At 41.6% G+C, this 8,423-nt stretch overlaps 1 pseudogene; it reads right to left on the bottom strand.

Annotated features, from left to right (window-relative positions):
- Window positions 1-1,518: 1,518 nt before the first annotated feature.
- On the bottom strand, window positions 1,519-7,784 carry LOC110297489 (annotated as a pseudogene).
- Between the last annotated feature and the right edge of the window lie 639 nt (window positions 7,785-8,423).

The raw sequence follows: 8,423 nt of genomic DNA, 5'->3' as shown, positions 1-8,423 counted from the left end.
AAAAAGAGTACAATAGGGGAATACAGTAAAATTCATGAAGAACAGTTGATTTGAGAGGTAGAGAACAGAGCAGCACAGAGAGGAGGAAGAAAGCAGTCATAAGTTTTAAGGAGACAGATTGAAGAGAGAACAAGCTAGACAAAGGTAACAACAGAACAAGCAAGAGAATGAGAATGAGCCAAAAGATTTTTTAAAAAAAGATTTTTAGAATAGTTTGAAGTGAAGCAAAGCAATTCAGAGGCTGAGAAAAAGGGCCAGATTTATAATTCAGCTGGGAGATGAGTTTGAGCTAGAACACCTGAGTTGAACCAGCCAGTCAGAGCTCAAAATGTCTCAGAGGCTGAAAATGTTCTAGGCCTAGATGAGATTTTACACAGGCTAGAAGCTTCCAGGACTAGGCCAAGGTGAGCTGACAGAGGCAATAATCCTTGCAGACAACACAACACGAGAATAAAACTTACTAATACATCCAGCCCTGCCTAGTGTTTGGTAGTTCTATAATCGTAACTGATTGTTTAGGGATTTGTTTTTAATTTGTCATTGGAAAATGTAAAGAAGAAATTTCTAAGCATGGTTTGATTAGTAAAAGCAGAAAAATGAGAAGGGTCAGGAAAAGAAGTATTCTTTTACATATAGGGTCCACAAATGTCCAGGGGGGCTGAAGGCATTGAGTTGTTCCTTACATTTTTGGAGGTTTGTTTGTTTGTTTGTTTTTACTATACCTGATTGTTTGTCATGGAAGCAGCATTTCTCAGGGAGGAAGAGACAAAGGCCATCTTTTTCAGCTATGAGAAGATCTAATCTCCTTTAGTTTTTGGAATACCTCTATAGCCAGGGATTCAATTTGTCCTTGAAAGGTAAGTATGGTTTGGCCCACCTGTTGCAGTTCCTAGATGCACTGGGAAGAAAACAAATGATACATGATCCAGAAAATGGACAGTCCTGCTGTCCATGTGACAACACATGCAGTTATTTCTATGACAGCCAGGAGAAGCAAGATTTAAGCTGCCTTTTTATTATGTCATGCATCAATTGAGTCCAGGAACAGAAGTGGTAGGGGCTCTTCTCCATGTACCCCCCCCCAATTTGGGGAAGAGAAATACTAGCATGCATCTAACTAGCAGGTCAATAATAGACTTGAGTACCATAAGAATCAAGGTTTTATGGACCATAGGGCACTGGGAATAATAAGGTATCAAGAGATAAAGTTTTATGTAGTCTAGAAGATTTAATGTCTCTACAAAGTGTGTCCTGAATGCCTTGAAGCAGGTTGCCATGACAAAAAGGGTAAGTTGAAAAAGGTAAGGAGTCATGACAACATAGGCATCAGGGAAGTTGGTGAATGGTAAGGTAAAGTTATTTGGCAGGGTTATAGAAGAAGCTGTAAGTGCCAGTTGTGAGATAATTTCAGGAGGAACAAACTGCCAGCAATCTCCAAATTGGCAAGGTTGTGTGACATTAAGGAGCCAGTAGGCCAAGATCAGAGTCAAAAGCAGGAGACACAATGACGGGTTTATATTATTTATGATAAACGTGGGTTCTAGGCTTTTTAAAGCCGTTGTGACTAACCTCAGGTAGATCCCTCTTTATCTTGGTCTTCAGGATAGTGGGCTCCTCTTCAGCTTTGACTCTGTTCCTTGACTTCTTGAGGTCCTCTGTTTTCTTGGTATTCTTTTCTCTGGTCCATTTGGTCTTGTCTTGCCCTTGTCCCCTTACCTCTGCTGGGCCTGATGGGTGACACTTTGGGAGCTTTGCCCTTCAAGTCCTTAGCCATGTTGTCAATAGCCCTGCCACTGACCCCAACACTGGCCATAGTCCCTTCTCCCTCCACCAGATCCCAGTTTGAGATTTTGGCATGAGGAACTCCATCAATCAACTCAGAGGTGTCATGGTCTTTCTTTCTCACCTGGTCAGAGGACCCACTGATGACTCTGGAGTTTTCCTGGGCCTGATCCCTCCAGGTGACTGTGGAGTCTTTGGATTCAGTTGCTGTTGTATCTTGGTATTGATCTAGGCCTGTGAGGAAGTTGGGGAAGGTGAATATCTGCCACCAATGTAGTGATATCTGCAAAGTCAATANTGGACACCATCAAACTGTCCAGTATTCCTTTCTCTTCCAGACCCAGGTGGATGCCCCCCAAGCTGGCATTGTCAGAAGCAGTTCTCTGTCTTAGGCTCCCAGTGTCAGTGCAGTACAGAGGCTGCTGCAAGTCAGGGTGTGATAAAGGGAGGAATGATGGGTCTTGGTTTTCTTTAGTTCCCTCATAGGCATCCCGAGTCATCAAATGCTCAACTTCCATCTCATGCATGTTTTTAATCTCTGTTTGTTCTGAGCTTGGAGCTGGAGACAAGGCAAGGAATTCTGAATGGCTAGGGATAGGTGTTGTTAATGGCCCATCCCCATAAACAGATGGTGTCTTCCTCTGGGAAACTGGGGTGCAAGTGATGTAGAATTCTGGACTCTGCAGCAGACAACGTGTTTGGCCTGAAGGTGACAATCTCAGGGATATATCCAGTTCCACCACTGCAAAAGAGTCAAGGAAGAATTCAGTACACAGTAAATACGATTTTCTCCTTTTGTAGCACTACAGGAAAATTGGTACCAGCATAGTGGGGTATTCCTGTGACAATCTGACCATGTTTGTAGAAGGTCTTTGGAACTTTGGGCTAAAAGATCCATTTGGTGTTAAGAGCTCTGTAGGAGCTTGGAAGACACTGTTGAGAACAATGAAGAAGATGGAGGCCTGACTTGTGAAATTTCAGTTTTGATTAGCTGGGGCTGAAGAATCAGCTGTGATTAACAAGATACCAGAACCACTAAAGTGAATCTTTGTGTTACTGGGAGTATTGATGCTGGTTAGCTGGAGCTAAGAAATTATCGGTGATCAAAAGGAGACCAACATCGTTGAGGAAAAATCTTCTAGGAAGATAGCCAAGGTTGTACCTTGTGTTGTAGCTGGACTTGGTAATGTGTAAGAGTGACCCATGTGGTACTGGTGTTGAAGGCATTAAGAGCATCTGAGCCTACAGAATGACATTGGTGAAGGTGCAGCCTCAGTTGCATTTGATGGCAAAGGACTGAAGGAGTCACACAAAGGAATTGAGGCTTGCCACCATGGAGAGAGCCTATGAGAAGCTATTGATGAGGACTAGTTGCAGTGGAAGACAGCAGAGTTTTAGAGATACCAGCACCATGAAATGACCACCAAGAACAGCAGCAACAATGGAATATAGGCATCTGAAGCCTAGAAAAAAAGGTGTGTGCTACAAAGAGCAGAGCTGGAACAGTGTTCCAAGCCTTTGGAGGAGCCCAGAAGATCATGAATGAGTCCCAGACATTGTACAGTTAGAGTTTGATTTTGCTTTTAATTGTGACTGTGCCCTGACATTTTTCCCTCTTGAAGGAATAAAGTGTTTAATTGGAGCCCACAATTAAGAGACTTTGAATTTAAAAAAGACTTTGGATTTTAAAAGATACTGGATTTTAAAAAAGGATTGAACTTTTAATATGTAAAGACTGTGGGGCTTTTAAAGTTATTTGGATCTTGGAGATGAACAAGAAAGTAAGGGTTGAAACTTAATAGTGATGTTTATGTGCAAGTGGACAAGGGGTCAATTATAATGGTGGCTTTATGTGTCAACTTGACACAGGCTGGAGTTATCACAGAGAAAGGAGCTTGAGCTGTGGAAGTGCCTCCATGAAATCTAACTGTGGGGCATTTTCTTAGCTGATGATCAAAGGGGGAGGACACATTGTGGGTGGTGCCATCCCTGGTCTTGAGTTCTATAAAGGTTCAAACTGAGAAACCCATTAAGAAATATCCCTCCATGGCCTTAGCAATGGCTCCTGTATCCTGACCTGCTTGAGTTCCAGTCCTGACCTCCTTTGGTGATGAACAGTAATTTGGCCTTTGCAGCCATGGGAAAGTCATTCCTATGAGCTACTATGTTTGGAGAAAAATGGTGACTGCTCTGTTGTTTCTGGTATCCATGCCATGTCAGGTTTTCTCAGATGATTTTGTGTTCCTTTGAGTTTGTGTGATGTGTGGATGCATAGCCAACATGGTAAGGTTACAGAATTCCTTGGCCTGTGGTCCTTTCTTCCCTTCCCCTTTGTATAAAAAGATACATTGCCTCTCATTTCCTTGGAGCTGTACTATTAGGTGGGTTATCGGGTCAATGATTTCTGAGAACTTGTCTCTGTGAACTTGTGCCAACAGCATTACACACATACCTCAGAAGCCTGGATGTTTACATGGGTTTAGATATCCAAATCCAGTCCAGGCAAGAATTTCAACAACAGAGGCTTTCCTCCAGCCCCATGTTTCACAAGCTTCTTACAAATGGCATGAAAATTGATTTAAGAAACTGAAATCCTTGGGCTTGCATGTGTCTCAGTATTAGAGAACATGTCTACATAATCTTAAAATCTTTGTCATGGGTCTCCTCTGCAGTACACAGCAAAAGAAAAAAAAAAGAAGTCACAGAATGGCAATTTTAGCAGTGGTACGTGTACTGCACCTAACTCACTATATTATTTTAAGTGTAAGAGAATTCCAGGATAAGTGGTTGGGATCTGGGAGGAATATGTTCTCTAGCATGGTTCTTAGCTGTGCTAATCTGCAGAAAAATTTTGACTTTTGGATGGTCCAGTCACACACACACACACACAATTCTTTGGTGTCTACTATAGCACTGAGCAACATACCAGGAAAGAGTTGATTACAGTGTGGTTGAGGCATGAGACTTATCACATTGAGCAGTGATGTATGAGTGTGGGCATCACTTAGCTTAGTATGGATACTAATCATTATGCTTTGCACTCTCTCTCATGATAGATTCTGAAGGTGGGGATGGAAAGCCACAGCTGTACTTAANCTGGAAGGACCCACATTCTCCCTCTGTGTGGGACATCCATTACTATAAGGTGGAGCACAGATCCCACTCCTTCCCCTCCTGGCTCTATACTTACTAGGAAGACTGTTGTACAGCATGGACTGAGCAAATGTGAAATTCATGGTGGCAGAAGTAGAGAGAGGTGTTTGGACATTTCTTTAGCACCATCATCATCTCTGGTGGTTGGGCAGAGGCGTGACTCTCAGGGTAAGAAGCAGAGCCATGGGCCTGAAGGCATTGTCTGAGTTCTCCAGCTATCAGAGGTCCTAGGCTGTTGTGCTCATAGTAATATATCTGGCTTGAATTCACCTCCTGGTTTGAATGTACCAGGCTATATTCTTGATTCAGCACCACAGGTAGTGTGGCCTGGATAAAGCTAGCAGACAGTGTTGGATAGAAAGTGCTATGGGATTTCAATCTAAACTTTTATCACACTGGACTGATGTAGATAAGGACATTGTGGTGTCCAGGAAACATTGAATTCCTAAAGTGCAGTTGCCCTCATGTCTGTGCTTCCTGTGATATTCCACTCAAGAATGCCTCGACAGGAGANTGTGGAGTTGGAGACCTGGCTCTGGTCACTCAGCATTGTCAGCATAGTCATGCTATTATGTGAGTTAAGGTAGTCACTGCTCATGAGTGGCTGGAGAGAAGTGCTGGATGCTGATGGCAGGAGCCATGCTGAACTCACAGNTGGGATGGAGANACTGGNATATCTGCACACCATGCCTGAGGGTGTGGAGTTGTTCAGCACAGGCAGAGAGAGCTATAGAGTGCTTTCTGTACCAAAAATTGGTGTGCTTTGGAAATTTTCTATAGGGAGGAAGAGGACAGTAGGAAAATGAGATGGATGTTTTCTAATGTCATGTGGAGATTTATCTCCAGGTCCTACTGTCTGGGAGAGTGATTCTAGACCAGTGTTCCCTCAAACATTTGCAAATGTTCAGACTAATTCTTGGTACTGGATAGGATGACACTCACTTGATACCTGTTCTTTCTGTGTGGGCAATCAGTGCCTAGTTGACTTGCTAACCTTTGCACTAATGTAAACACAGTTCATTTTCACCTGCTTTGTCTTTCTCTCATACCTACTGTGATATGACCTCATATCTGAGTCCTGTAACAGAAGTGTTCAGGGGTAGGAGAGCCTGAGACAACTTCTCATGCCCCTAACTTTGCCCTGTTCTGTGCATATCTTACTTTATGTAAAGAGACAGGTCTCTCTACTTAGATAAGGCTTGCCTTAGAATCACAAAGACTGGTCTTGGACTGACTCTGATTCTAGAATTGTGCTATCATAGATGTCTACCAATGCCACCAGGCTTATTTTTACTCTGAGCTTAAAAAAATATGTATCAAGGAATTTCATAAGTGAATTCACNGTTTCTTTGCCCCTTCTAAGTCATCCTGTGCAGCTACGACTCCTTCTATAATTCATGACCTCTTATCATTTAAGTATACCTATTAGACACTTATATGACTTGTTGATAATATTTCAGGGTACTTTTGTGTGTTTATGGCTGACACATTGAGATTTGCTAACATATTAGAAATTCAACCCCAAATAAGACTGACTCTTCCTCTGTTACTGTTACTTACCTAGAACTCTTCTGGAGGGGCAGCATTGTGAGAATTCCAGGTTCTGTGTCAGTTAGCTTTATACAGAGAACAAGTGACTGTGATGTTGCCAGCCCCAACTGATATTATCCAACAAAACCTGTGTANACAAGACTTAGCAAACTCTTCACAGATGTGATAGATAGTAGGAACCAGGGAACAGAGGGGGATTGTGTCCTCTCTATATAACATGGAACCAGCACGCAGACAAACCTCAACAGTGTGCTTGCCTAGACAGGACTTGGGACATTGCAATGCCTTGATTCTTTTTTACTTTAAATCTGTGGTTCTTTGCAATATTTCATCTTTAATTATCTTGGTGTTCCTTTAGGATAATCTCTGAGTTTTGACTTATTTGATATCTCTGTTTTCTAGCCCCTCATCTTTATAATATGGAATTTTTCACTCTCTCCAGTTGCTGTGGGTCTGTCTTTCATATAACAGCCTCAAGATTTCTTTCACTGTGTTCACTGACTGCACAGATTCCAGTCCCCTCTTAGGTTCTCCCACATCCTCTTTTTAACTAAGATAGATTGAGTTCTCTACGATATGGTAATCACTCTCTTTCTGTATTTTTTATTTTGTTTGTGTCAAGGCAGGGCTACTGTAGCCCAAGGTACACTTAATCTGATCTTCATTATTTCAACCACTACATACTGTGGTCATTGATGAAGCTGTTTATAGTACTCATATATAATATGAATACAAGTGTGCCACCATACCTGTGTGAAAGATACATTTAGAAAAGCACTGAATTTGAACAGTAACAGGGAAGCAGTAGTGGAGGGAGACCATCACAATCATGGTATGGACTTCTAGATTCTTCACACCTTGTTCTACTTTATGTTTCTGTTAAATTTAACACCATCAATAATTACCTGAAATTTTTTCCTGTTTCCTTGCCTCTTGAGACACAACTATACTATGCTTAGAGCATACACTGTAATCTCCCTGAAGCAGATGAAGAAACAGTTGAGAGTAAACAGTCTGTCCAAAGTCATATTCTTATTAACAACCAAAGCTAAATGGGCCATTCAACTTGAGATATCTGTATCTCTAGTAGCCATAGNCTTCTGAGGATTTAAATTTATACTAAAGATAAGGAAAGGTATGATCAACATTTTAAAGCTTCATTCCTTACCTGACATTGTCAAGGCAAGGGTGGGAGGGAATAGCAGTAATCCACGTTACAGTGGAGCAGGATAAATGGTTGTCCTTGACTGATCTTCTCACCAAACTGGCCCCTCTGTCCACTAGCAGACATTTTTCACTGGTCATAGGTTGCCTGTGATCCAATTATTTACAGGTAGCTCCATGGAAACCCCAAGATTCTACCAGATGCTGGTAGGGTAGGAGAGAAAATGATGAAATAAACCAGGGAGTAGCCAATGAGAAGTTAAGATTCTGAGGTAAAAGACAAGATTGGGTAGAAGCTATGAATTCTGAGATGTTAGGTGGTTAAAGGAAGTAATATTTTGGCATAGCTGTTCCTCTTATGACATTTACAATAAAAGATCATGGCAATGCTTTTATAAAGTTCATTACTAAACATGTCCTGGGCACAGGTCTCTTGCATACCCAAAGAAACCAGAGCTGTCAGCCCAGACTACAATATCCAGCAAAGCTCTCAATCAACATAGATGGAGAAACCAAGATATTCCATGACAAAACCAGATTTAAATGCCTTTCCACTAACCCAGCCCTGCAGACGATACCAGAAAGAAAAATCCAATGCAATGAGGTTAACTAAACTCAAGAAAACACAAGAAATAAATAATTTCACACCATTAAAACCAGTAGAAGACAAAACCACACACATGCACATGCACTCACATACACACTCAATCACGATCAACATCAAAATAACAGGAATTAAAATTCACTGGTCATTAATATCTCTCAACATCAAG

This window comes from Mus caroli, chromosome 7 (genome assembly GCF_900094665.2).
Source record: "Mus caroli chromosome 7, CAROLI_EIJ_v1.1, whole genome shotgun sequence".
NCBI classification, from domain to species: domain Eukaryota; kingdom Metazoa; phylum Chordata; class Mammalia; order Rodentia; family Muridae; genus Mus; species Mus caroli.
This window is presented reverse-complemented; position numbering and strand designations above follow the sequence as displayed.